This window comes from Arachis stenosperma, chromosome 4 (genome assembly GCF_014773155.1).
Source record: "Arachis stenosperma cultivar V10309 chromosome 4, arast.V10309.gnm1.PFL2, whole genome shotgun sequence".
Taxonomy (NCBI): Eukaryota; Viridiplantae; Streptophyta; class Magnoliopsida; order Fabales; family Fabaceae; genus Arachis; species Arachis stenosperma.
The window spans coordinates 124,376,006-124,390,554 of NC_080380.1; positions in this window are offsets into that span (position 1 = coordinate 124,376,006).

Here is a 14,549-nt window from a genome sequence, read left to right on the forward strand (position 1 = left end):
CTTGTTATGTAGTTGATCTCCTAAACTTTTTTATATTTTTATTATTGCATTTTTTTCTCTCTTTATTTAAACTAATTCAAAACATTAATTATTTTAGCTAACTTTAAAATATTAAACTATTTTTCTTCAATAAATCCTGAAAATCGTATGTCATCATTTTAAGTGTAATATTACCTATGAAATATAAACACCGAATCATTAACATGGATATGAGACACGATATAATATGAGACACATAAATACGTAAATTTTAATTTTTTTTGTAAAATATGAGAACACAATATATATATATATATATATATATATATATATATATATATATATATATATATATATAAAATATTTTTTAGATAAATTATAATAATATTTTAATATTTTATTTATATTAAAATTATATTATATATTTTAACTATTTTAATATCATTTTAATAATATAAAATATTTAAAATAATTTTTTGTATTACTAAATGATAATATATTATTTTTAAACTCATTTCAAAAATATAAGTTATGAATAAGGTTGGACATGGCTGACACGTGATTATATTTAAATGTGTTTAAGTGTGTCTGGCAAAGCATTTCATTTTTTTTACTAGAATACGGTTGGACACAAAAAATACGTATGTCAAACGAGTATCAAATGATTGTCATGTTCAAAATGTGTCTAATACGTAAAAACATGGTAATTTAAAAAAGTGATAATGCTTCATAGAATATTACAAAAAAAATTACTTTTAAGGATGATTAAATTATTAAAAGAGACTATTTATTTTTATATTATGGTTTAATTACTCTGTTGGTCCCTATAGTTTCGCAAAATTTTCAATTAGGTCCCTATACTTTTTTTTCTTATAATTGAATCCTTGCACTAATTTTTTTTTAATTGGGCCCCTACACTTTTTTTTCCTTTTATTTAGGTCCCTATACCAATTCTTTTTTTTTTAGTTGGGTCCTTATAAAATTAAGCTAATTACTACTAAAAATGACTTAATTGAAAAAAAATTTAGTGAGGGACTCAATTAAAAAGAAAAAAAGTATAGGACCTAATTGAAAATTTTACGAAATTATAGAGATCAACAGAATAATTAAACCTTATATTATTGTCTATTTATACCAAAATTTTAGTTATTATCTATCCTTAAATATTTTTGTATAGGTCTTTCTTAAATTTAAATAGAAAAATATTAGGGGACTAAATATTTTTTAGAATATGTTAGAGAGACTAAAAAAGACAGAATTTATTTTATATAACATTTATTAATAATTATAATAATTAATAAATATTAAATAAGACAAGTTCTAGTTATTTTTAAAATATTTTTATATTTTTATCAATATTAATCAATATTTAATTAATATTTTATTTCTATACTATTAGATTTAAGGTTTAGAATTTAGTATTTAAATTTTAAATATTGTCTAAATATTGACTAAAAATGATAAATTTTATTGATCATATAACATTATTCTTTAAAATATGAATGGTCTCTTTTAATAATTAATTCTTATTATCGGTCTTTAAAATTCTGTTTAAAAGTGAGATTGAAATTGAGAGACAAAAATTGAAAGATAGAGACTACAAGATTTAGACTAAATTAAATCCTTATATTATATTTAGTGTAAAGTGTATAGGACTAAATTATGACTTAATATCTTGTTTGATTTAAAATAAATATGGAGATAAAATAAGAATATTTATTAAAATATTATAGTTATTAAAATAAGAAGTCAAGTACAATTTTCACATGTAGTAATCCTTAAATAACTGTTCTCGCTCTTTTTTTAACTATAATTTTTTGAATTTTTAAAAATTAAATAATTAGTTATTTATAAGTTATTATATTACATTAAAATTTTATTTTTAAAAAAATATTTTTAACATAAATAATTAAATAAAATTTTATGATTATTAAAATTTAATTTAATTATAATTTATTGTATTAATTTAAATTATTTATTAGAAACTATATTAATAAAAAAAATTTAAATTTATTATTATTATTATTATTATTATTATTATTATTATTATTATTATTATTATTATTATTATTATTATTATTATTATTATCATTATCATCATTATCATCATCATCATCGAAGCCATTAAGGAAATAGTAAGAAAAAGAAGTCAAACGTAGCTTTTATATATGGCAAAGTCTATAGTATGGATGGGAGTAAACATCCATATGTATGAATTCTGATGTGTATATCTCACATAGTACTGCATGTACATGTTAAGATAGATTGTATGTTGAGTTTTGAAAACTGTGTTCTGACTAAAAGAGAGTGCCAGAATCGCTTTTTAGATGGAGTAAGATTATTTCACATATTTTTAATAAAAGTTATTTTGTTTAATTTTTTTTCCTATGGACTTGATGGGCTTTTGTTTTTCTTGTTCTTCGAATGGGTTAAAAGATGCCGGAAGCTTACAAACAAAGTAGTGTTGCCATAACCTAAGCCCCAAAAGGTAAAGAATAGTTCCTTTTTATTTTAAAACAAGTGAACCATGTTAGTGAAACTAAAAATCCTACCAGAATAATTTAAAATTTAATTTAAGAATTTGTCATTCGTTTTCCTCTTTTTTTTTGCTGTCTAATGGCTTTTTTCTTGTTCTCTTCCTACAGTGCTTCATTCATTATTTTTTTTAATTTAGATATAAAAAATATTTTATTAGAAAAAATAATTACCAATTCAGTTATTTATACTGCGGTGCTTTATTTATTTATTTTAAATTAAATTTTAAATTATTCTAACATATTAGTGAAAATATTTTTTTTGTTTTACTACTTTTTTTTGTCTTGGACTAAGCCCAGAAAACCCACCCCGAACCCTAATCCCAACCCCCCTGACCCAAAACCCCTTCTTCATTGTTTCTATCACAGAAAATTCGCGCCAAGAGTTGTGCTTCCATGGCTGCCACAAGCTGAACACGATAACTCCTTCTTCCAATTGATCATCGATTCTAAATCAAAATATGATGCGGCTGAACTGGTCCGAGAAGGCCTCTCCGCTGGTATCACCTCCGCAAGAAGGTCTGTCGCAGAAGATGAAGAATGACGCCTCCGTTCACTGCCATGCTTTGTCGGAAATCTTTTTTAGTTCTCTTCCATCAAAAACTCATATCCATCCTATTTTCCGTTTCGATCTTTACCTGGACCATCACGTGCTGTTGAAGTTCAAGCACGATATCCATTGCTACCTGATGAGGGAAAATCGATTCCACACAAACTCACCGGCAAGTGTATCGGGTCGCATCAAGTAGTAATTACTCACAAGAGGTCGATCCCAAAAAGATAGATGGATTGAGCAATTTTAGTTAGGTGATGAATTTAGTTAAGCAAATATTTGATAATTTGAGTGAATTTTGATTAACAGAAGCTAAATTACATGTAAATGAAAGGGAGAGGGGAAACTGATAGAATCTAAAGTGCAGAAAGAGTAAATTGCATGGAACTTAGAGTGCAAAAAAGTAAATGAGCTGAAACTTAAATTGTAAGAAATGTAAATTACAGAAACTTAAAGTGCAAGAAATGTAAATTACTGAATCTAAATTGCTGAGAAATGTAAATTGCTTGAAGAGTAAATGGATTTGGGTACTGGAATTCAGAATTTAACAAGAAATTGCAAGTAAAAGAAGATCAGAGAGCTCTGAGATGAAGAAATTCAGCTCAGTAGCCAACAGAATTGTAAAATTTCTTGAAGAATAAAAAAAACAGTAAGAAAACTTGAATCACTTATGAAATCCTAAGGAGGAATTAAAGATTGAAGAAGAGAAATGAAATTAGACAGCAGATCTAGATCTCAATTGCTCTCTTGATCAAACAGAAAAGTATTTGCAGAAGAAGAAAATGAAAACAGAAAACTAAACTCAGGTCCAATTCTTAGAACAATTGAGAAGAAGAGTGAAAGATGATTCCTAGATTTAGAATCAATGGAGCTCTTCAATTTCAATTCAAAATCTAAGAACAGACAGTAGAAATTGTAGAAGAAAAGGAAATGAAAACAGAAAGCTAGGTCCAATTTCCAAATCCTAAATTCAAAGATAAATGAAAATTAAAAGTGAAAACTAAAAAATGAGCTAAAAGGTCCTTTACAAATCAAATTAACTCCTATTTATACATTTTCTATTTTTAGTTTTTAGAACTTGGAGTGGGCTTTTCCAAATTGGTGAAGAAGTGGGTCCAAGATAGCATTTGATTGCAAATGGACTAAGGGTGCTAGCTCCAATGGAGCGCTCCATTTGGTTAGTGAACTGAGCGTTCACTAGCCCCTTGTGTGCCTTCCTCGTGCCAAGCCTCTTGCTGTAGCGCTCAGTGAGGAGAAGAGAACGTAGCGCTACACTTGGTGTGAGGTTCATCCCATAAGAACTTCTTGGCTTCATTGTGCAGCTTCTTCACTTGTTGCTTGGTGAATTCTTGAGGGATCTTCCTTCAAACCTTGTAGTTTGCAATGTCTGCAAACCATGGAGCTTGTTGGATTTGTAGAAGGTGTTCATCTGGAAAGCTTTCATTCACTGAGTGTGGAGCTTGATTAGCTTCTTGTGATATTCTTGACAAATGGTCTGCTACTTGGTTTTCATTCCCTTTCTTATCTCTCACTTCAATATCAAACTATTGTAGCAGCAGCACCCACCTAATAAGCCTTGGCTTTGAATCCTGTTTAGACATTAGATACTTGAGAGCAGCATGATCAGTATACACTATAACCTTTGAACCAATCAAGTATTGTCTAAATTTATCAAATGCATATACAATTGCCAAAAGCTCTTTCTCAATGGTGGTATAATTTTTCTGTGCTTCATTTAACACCTTGCTAGCATAATATATAACATGGTGCAGCTTGTCTTTCTTTTGCCCCAATACAGCACCAATTGCAAAGTCACTTGCATCACACATAAGTTCAAAAGGTAATTTCCAATCAGGGGGTGTGATAATTGGTGCTGTAATGAGTTTTCTCTTTAAAGTTTCAAAGGCATGCTTGCAATTGTCATCAAAGATGAAAGGACTATCAATCATTAGAAAATTGCTCAATGGTTTTGCTATTTTTGAAAAATCTTTGATGAACCTCTTGTAAAAATCAGCATGCCCAAGAAAACTCCTTACTGCTTTCACATTAACAGGTATAGGAAGCTTTTCAATGATTTCTATTTTAGCTTTGTCAACTTCTATACCTTTGCTTGAAACTTTATTCCCAAGAACTATATATCCCTTCAGAAACCATAAAATGGCATTTCTCCCAATTCAATACTAGGTTAGTTTCTTGGCATCTTTTCAAAACAAGAGTTAAATGATGCAAGCAAGTGTTAAATGAATTGCTAAAGATAGAAAAATCTCATCCATGAAGACTTCTAAAAATTTTTCCACCATGTCAAAGAAAATAGAAAGCATACACCTTTGAAAGGTGGCTGGGGCATTGCATAGCCCAAATGGCATCCTTCTGTAGGCGAAAACTCCGAATGGACATGTGAAGGAGGTCTTTTCTTGGTCCTTGGGATCCACCACTATCTGATTATACCCGGAATACCCATCCAGGAAGCAATAATAAGCATGGCCTGCCAATATTTCCAACATCTGATCAATGAAGGGGAGAGGGAAGTGATCTTTCCTTGTAGCATCATTCAGTCTTCTATAATCTATGCACATCCTCCATCCAGTCACTGTCCTTGTGGGAATTAACTCATTCTTCTCATTGGAGATGACTGTCATTCCTCCTTTCTTTGGTACAACTTGAACTGGACTCACCCATGAGCTGTCAGAGATTGGAAAGATTATCCTAGCATTCCATAGCTTCATCACTTCTTTTTGAACCACCTCCTTCATGGTTGGGTTAAGTCTTCTTTGGGGTTGAATTACAGGCTTTGAATCTTCTTCCAATAGAATTTTATGCATACAAATGGCAGGGTTAATGCCTTTGATATCTTCAATTGTCCAACCCAAGGTTGTCTTGTGAGCTTTTAACACTTCAATCAGTTTTGCTTCTTCTTCTATGTTCAAGGAGGAGTTTATGATCACTGGCAGGGCCTCTGCTTCTCCAAGAAACACGTATTTGAGATGAGGGGGAAGAGGCTTTAACTCTTGTTTTGGCTTCTCATTTTCCTTGCCTTCAATGGCGATCTCCACCACTTCCTCTTGTATGAACTCTTGTTCCACCTCTATTTCTTCTTCTTGTTCCTCCTGGTTGTCATCTTCCAGTAGCTCCTCCTCTACTTCTTCTATCATCTCCACTCTCATATGCCTTTCCTTCTCTAGAGGGTATTGCATGGCTTTGAAGACATTGATGATCATCTTTTCATCATGCACCCTGAGTGTCATCTCCCCTTTCTCCACATCAATGATGGATCTTGTTGTTGCTAAGAAAGGACGTCCCAATATAATTGAACTGTGTCCCTCTTCTTTCATGTCCAAGATAACAAAGTCAGCAGGGAAAATGAACTCTCCAATCTTCACTAATAAATTTTTGACAACCCCATTTGGTATCTTGAGTGATTTGTCAGCCATTTGGAGTGACATCCTGGTAGGCTTGACTTCCTCTATTGCAAGCTTCTTCATTAGTGAGAGGGGCATCAAATTGATGCTAGCTCCTAAGTCATAGAGAGCTTTATCCAATGTTCTGTTGCCTATAGTGCAGGATAGGATGAAGCTTCCTGGATCTTTGAGCTTTGGAGGAAGGCCTCCTTGGATGATAGCACTGCATTCTTGTGTTAGAATTACCGTCTCCTTCTCATCCCAACTCTTTTTCTTGTTGATGAGCTCTTTGAGGAATTTTGCATATAGAGGCATTTGTTCTAGAGCTTCAGCAAGTGGAATATTGATCTCTAGCTTCTTGAATACCTCTAAGAACTTAGGGAATTGTTGGTCTTTGATATTCTTGTTAAACCTTTGAGGGTATGGCAAAGGAGGGGTATAAGTCTTCACTAACTTCCTCTGTTCTTATGATGGCTCCTCCATGATTTGCTTCCCCTTCTTTGAAGTTTGATGTTCTTCTTTTTCCTTGAGCCTTTCTTGGTTCTTTTCTTCAATTGTCACTTGCTCTTTACTGCTGGTCTTGTTATCCTCTGTTGGCTTCTTGATGGCCTCTTTGTCATTCACCAAAGTTCTTTCACTCCTTAACTGAATTGCTTTGCACTCCTCCTTGGGGTTAGGAATGATATCACTTGGGAGTGAACTAGTTGGTCTTTCAATTACTGCTTGCTTGGACAATTGACCAATTTGCCTTTTTAAGTTTCTCATTGAGGCTTTACAGTTCTTGCTGGTTATCTCCTGATGCTTCATCATCTTTTCCATCAGTATCTCTAAGTTGGAGATCCTTTGAGACTCTGGGGCTGGTTGTGGTTGGTTATAGGATGTGGTTGAGGGTGGATGATAGTTATTTTGGTTAGTGGATGAATTGTTGGGTGGATAGTGGTTGGGTTGAGGTTGGTTGTTTTGGTTTTCTGTATTGGTTTTGGTTAGTATTTTGATGGTTTTGGTGATTTGTGTTTCTGGGATTATTTTGGTTTGAGTTTCTTTGCCATGATTGCTGGTTTTGATTGTCTCCCCATCTCAGGTTTGGGTGGTTTCTCCAGGAAGAGTTGTAAGTATCTCCATGAAAGTCATTTGATCCAGAACCTTGGTTGTGCACATATTGAACTTGTTCCTACTGCTGATCTTCTTGGTTTTCTTCATTTTGCCCCCATGTGGGTGATGGTTGACTTGTATTCACTACTGCAACTTGGAGGCCATCAATCCTCTTGGCTATCATCTCCATTTGCTGCTGGATTTGTTGGTGCATCACCTTGTTTTGAGCTAAAATAGTGTCCACACCTTCAAGCTCCAATATACATTTCCTTTGAGCTGGTTGGCGTTGCCTCTGATGACCATAGAAGTATTGGTTGTTTGTTACAGTATCAATGAGATTTTGAGCCTCCTCAGCTGTCTTCATGAGTTGTACTGAGCCTCCAGCAGAGTAATCAAGTGCTTCTTGAGCTCTCAGTGTCAATCCTTCATAGAAGTTCTAGAGTCTATCCCATTCACTGAATATTTCTGGTGGGCACTTCCTGATTAGAGCTTTGTATCTCTCCCATGCCTCATACAATGACTCTCCATCCATCTGAGTGAATGTTTGGACCTTTGTTTTGAGTCTGATGATCCTTTGAGGAGGATAAAACTTGGCTAAGAACTTGTTCACTAGATCTTCCCAATTATTGATTCTATCTCTTGGAAATGACTCCAACCATTGAGTAGCTTTGTCTATTAGGGAAAATGGAAATAGCAACAATTTGTAAATATCAGGATGCACACCATTGGTTTTTACTATGCCACATATCCTCAGAAAGGTGGATAAGTGTTGGTTTGGATCTTCAAGTGGGCCTCCTCCATAGGAACAATTGTTTTGCACGAGAGTGATGAGTTGAGGCTTCAATTCAAAATTGTTTGCATTGACATTGGGAGTAAGGATGCTATTCCCACAGTGCCTTGGATTAGGAAAAGTGTAGGAGGCTAGAACTCTCCTTTGAGGCTGGCCATTGTTGTTAGCCACTCCCTCTGGTGGATTAGGAGCATTTCCTTCCATTTTCTGGTTCTCTTCCTCTGATTCCTATCCAGCAATAACTCACTTTCCTCTGGCTTCTCTTCTTATTCTTCGAAGAGTTCTCTCATCAATGTCACCAGAGGTGGAGACCTCTCTCCTTGCTTCTGTCATGCACATGAAACCAGAAACCAAGAAATACAATTCACTCTATTGCTAGAGTTATGTTAAGCTTAGTTTAAACAAAAATTCAAACAGTTAGTGTGCTTAGTAACAAGAAAAAGAAAATGCTTAATCTAGATTATCACCCTACTTAATCATATTCAATCTAAATCAATCACCGGCAACGACGCCAAAAACTTGATGAGGAAAAAACGATTCCACACAAACTCACCGGCAAGTGTACCGGATCGCATCAAGTAGTAATTACTCACAAGAGTGAGGTCGATCCCACAGAGATTGATGGATTGAGCAATTTTAGTTAGGTGATGAATTTAGTTAAGCAAATATTTGATAATTTGAGTGAATTTTGATTAATAGAAGCTAAATTGCATGTAAATAAAAGGGAGAGGGGAAATTGACAGAATCTAAAGTGCAGAAAGAGTAAATTGCATGGAACTTAGAGTGCAAGAAAGTAAATGAGTTGAAACTTAAATTGCAAGAAATGTAAATTACAGAAACTTAAAGTGTAAGAAATATAAATTACTGAATCTAAATTGCTGAGAAATATAAATTACTTGAAGAGTAAAAGGATTTAGGTACTGGGATTCAAAATTTAACAAGAAATTGCAAGTAAAAGAAGATCAGAGAGCTCTGAGATGAAGAAATTCAGCTCAGTAGCCAACAGAATTGTAAAATTTCTTGAAGAATAAAAAAAAACAGCAAGAAAACATGAATCACTTATGAAATCCTAAGGAGGAATTAAAGATTGAAGAAGAGAAATGAGATTAGACAGCAGATCTAGATCTCAATTGCTCTCTTGATCAAACAAAAAAGTATTTGCAGAAGAAGAAAATGAAAACAGAAAATTAAACTCAGGCCTAATTCTTAGAACAATTTTTTCCACTACAGGGTCTTCTAAATTTAATTGGAAAGATGTTTGGGTTATCAAAAAAAGGATGCGTTAGGAAAAAAACAAGGTGTAAGAGAAAGACTCATAAAGAAACTTCCACGGGAGATGTGATTTAACCGACACACGAGTAGGACATGAAATTTGATGAAGGTCCTTAAAAAAAAGGCAAGTTAATAATTTTTTAGTATAAAATTTTATTGCTCTAACCTGCCCCTTTTTAATAGTATACTAGTATAATTTTTTTTTAATTTAGACATTTGTGTTAAAATAATTAATTATTACATTTGTATATAAAATTTTATCATATATAAAGCAATTGTAATATATGTTTTCTACATATAATTTTGAGCTTAGTTGATAAGAATAGCAACTATAATCAATTTTTTATCTAATTTTAGAAGTGTGATATTAATTTTATAATTTGTAGATCTATCTTTAACTTTCTTCTCCTAAAACATCTACGTTATTATTAAAAAACTATTGCAACTACTTATGTTGAGCATGGCAATTCACCTTACATATTTAGATGTATCTTTTTATTTTTTAGTATGTCACTTCATAAATTAATAATTTTGAAACCTATGTGAGTATCGATGGATTAATATGTATAACATCATTTCTACTTTCCCTTATTTGCATACTTAAAAAGTTTGTTACTCAACTGCTTTGGATTTAATGTGTAACATATATGGTAGTTTGTTAAGCGTTATTGTAAACAAATAAAGATCTTACTAATGTTAATACTAGTTACCGTGAATAGGAGTCCGAATAGCTAATATTTGTCATTTTAATTCAGATGTCATGTATGTTTGACACATGATATTGTCCCTGTGCCCTTATGGATGTTAACTGTTTAGAATTATGGATGTTACTATTCATTCTTTACTTTACTCTGCACAAAGAAACTTTGGATAAACTTTCGAATTAAAATCATTTATACATTTGAGAGTACTAGATTTACTTGATCAAATTAGATTTGGGTTAGGTGCCTTTTTATTATCATCTATAGTTACTCAATATCCAATTTATTTAAATAGAAATTGCAGTCAAGAGTCCCAAAAAGAATGCATGGGGGGAATACAACGTGTATGAAGAAGACATATAAGGAAACGCCCACGGGGGATGAGACAATCCCCGACACACCTATTGGAAACACAAGAGATGATAATATTGATGAAGGGCTTTCAGAGAAAAGGCAAGTTAGTTGAATTTAACTATAATACGAAGTATTGATAATTATAGCAGGTGCATGACTTTTTATTTTTGACTCTTTCCTACTTTTCGGGTGGTATGTTTAATCAACAAATGATGTTATCTATCTAATCTTATGAATGTTACACTACTTTCTTTACTTTTGTTCGCTCTAACTCCCTTTTGAAAATGCATACTTTCTACTAAACTAAAGTATAAAAAACTTGCACAAGAACTTGCAATAGGCACTAAATTAAAAGGACTTAAGTGTTAATTAATGTGCAGGTATTCCGAAGAACTTGCAATAGTATTGTATGTTACACCAGAAGACCCAATTCAGGCTAACTTTTCAATCCCGTCATTCTCGCTTGGCATCATTCAGTTGCACATACTAGACTCATCGCTTGGATCTCCAGTAACAAACGAACCAAATGTGATTTCGGAACCCGAAGCACTAGAAAATATAAGAAAATCAAAAGATTTGGTGAAAACACCAATGCCATCACGGGTGCTACAAGGCCTTCAGATGATGACACAAACAAGATATACAAGTGAGCGACAGATCGTAAGGCTGCACAGAATACCATAATCGCATGAATTTGGAGTGGTGATGATGTTCAACTGCGGTGAGTAGACCTGCAATCATTGGGCTGGCGTAGAAGAGTAAGCGATACTGTAAGATCGAATAAAAGAGCGTCATAATTTAGTGAGTATGTATTCTGCATTAAAGTTCTATGAAATGCAATGCTTTTATTCTATTCAGGTGGTTGATTACTGTTAAGCCATGGTCATTGGTTCGAGCAACGCAAGATTTTGCACGTATTTTTTCTATATTCCGCCGAGATTAAGGTTAGTGCAATCTGTCTTTAACCACTTAATATTAATTAATCCTCACAATTGCCTCGGTAAAGAATACTTTAGAAGATATAGAAAATATTTATTTATGAGTTATCACTCTTCATTATTTTCTGAAGTGTTTAAATAATAAAAAATGGGTTTGCATTTGCTAAGATTGACAGATGATAATATTGAACGATGTGTAGGCACGAACACGGGATATGTCCCTGTTCTTAGTGGGTTCATAGGTTGCGAGTAGCACTGGTTCGATGCGGAAAAGGTGGAACAAATGAAATATGTAAGTAATTCATGTAATTACTTGTAATCTATACACAAAAGCTTATTTTCATTACAAGCAAGTGATAAAAAAAACCTATATGCTAACATGTTTTTTTCAACAATGAAATGGTTTGTTCTAATGTGTCAAGATGAACACTGGTGACTATATGTGCTCCACCGGCATACTGATAACGTATGGGTGTTAGGCTCAATGCACAATGGGCCACACTCCAAGTAGAAAAAATAAAATAGATAAATATGTTGTATGTTTTTTTAATTTTTCTCCCTTCTTTTTCTATTTGGCTTATTATAGGACTTTCTTCTCCAAGAGTTAGCTATATCTATAAACCAGAGTGTAGAATTCACAGCTGAGGGTTACGAGTGTTGGCATGAAATAATAATCCCAAAAAAGCCAAATGGTTAAGTGGGCTTGAGATGAAAAGTAACAAAGATAAAAAGAAATCAACTGAAACAAAATTTCAATATATTGACATGACTCTTTATTGTTTATGTTGGATAGGTGGGACTGTGGCGTATATGTCATAAAATGGATGGAAATGTGGGATCCAAAAAGCTTCGGATGGACCAAACATGCCTATTTGGACGTGGGTTAGTGTAATCCAAAACATATGCCGATGTTTATTTGCGTATTCAATATATAACTACTCTTTTTGGATACATTCTATTTATAATGGCTGAGTTTATATTTGTTTCTATAATGTATTTTATACCAAACAGATATATATTTGTTTATTATCACAAATCTAGCTGTAATAAATTCGGAAGAAAATAATAATCGACATACTAATTTGCAAGGACGCCTCTAGGAGTGTGGTAGAGGGTGTACTCAATGTGCTATGTTGTTATGTGGAGGATAGGAGTAAGAAAAAAATACTAAAAATTCATGGACGAATACAAGGATGAGATTCACTGATTCAAAGGGTGAAATGGGCAAAGAAAGCTAAATGGAACTATAAACAATAACTTGGGATTAGAATTGGTGTGCGTGTTTATTTACCGTTAATATGATTTCAAAGTTTTATGAATGTTATCATGAAATACATATGAATGTTATTGGGTTTAATTAAAAAAAGGATGCATCTTTTTTATAAGTTAGCTATACTTGACAGCAAGCTAAATATCTCTACAAACAATTAATTAGCACTAGAGTTGATATGTTTTTATAAGTAAATACACACACATCAACTCTAGTCCCAATAACATCCATATATATTTCATGATAACATTTATAAAATTCTGAAATCATATAAACGGTAAACACACACCAAATCTAATCCCAAGTTACTGTTTATAGTTTCGTTTAGCCCATTCCACCCTTCAGTCTTTTTTCTTGCCTCTATCCTCCACATGTCGACGTGGTACATTGAATACACCCTCTACCTCACTCCTAGAGACATTGTCTTTGCAAATTAGTATGTCGATTATAATTTTCTTCCTAATTTTTTGCCGCTGAGCCTGTGATAATAAACAGATGTAAATTTTTTTGGTATAAAATACATTATAGAAGTAAATATAAATTCATTCATTATAAGTAGAATGCATCCAAAAAGAGTTATATATTAAATACGCAAATAAGCACCAGCATATGTTTTAGATTACACTAACTGTCGTCCAAGTAAGCATGTTTGATCTGTCAAACTTTTTGGATCCTATATTTCCATCTATTTTGTGACATATACGCCACAATCTCATCTATCCAACATAAACAATAAAGATCGTCTCAATATATTAAAATTTTGTTTCAGTTGATTTGTTTTTACCTTTTTTAGTTTTCATCTCAAGCCCACTTATCCATTTGGCTGTTTTGGGATCATTGTTTTATAGCAATACTCCTAACCGTCAGGTATAAATTTTACACTTTGGTCTACAATTATAGCCAATTCTTGGAGAAGAAAGTCCTATGAAAAGCCAGATAGAAAAAGAAGGGAGAAAAATTAAAGAAACATACGACAAAAGAAACAAGTAACACCCAAAAAAATTCATCATCAGTTCTATTCTCACTCATAACATATTTATCTATTTTGTTTCGCCACCCAGAGTGTGGTCCATGGTGCATAGAGTCTAACACCCATAGATTATCAGTATGTCGTTGGAGCATATATAGCCACTAGTAATCATTTTGACACACTAGAACAAACCACTTCATTATTGAAAAAAGCATGTTAGCAACCTATGTTAGACTCTATTATTATTATTATTATTATTATTATTATTATTATTATTATTATTATTATTATTATTATTATTATTATACGTAATATTACATTCTATATATTAGTAATAACATTATGATATTAATAAGAAAATTTTTTATGTGTTTATTTAAATTTACTTTCAAGTAGATTAAGAATACAACAACAATACCCAACAGTAAATATATATTTTTAAAATAAATCTTAGAGATTGAATTTATGATGCAGTTTTTGGCATCCATGATTATAAAAATAAGATATTCTTATACGCAAAATGTTAGTAATTTTACACTAAGTATATATTTTTGTTATAAACTTTTCCTTGTAAACAACCAATAATATTCTTAAATTTTCACAAAATAAAAATTTTTTAATTTGGTGATTATTTGTTGGGTTTATATTTTTATAATTTTTTTATTAATAAATAATAATACTTATAAAAAAATTACAAA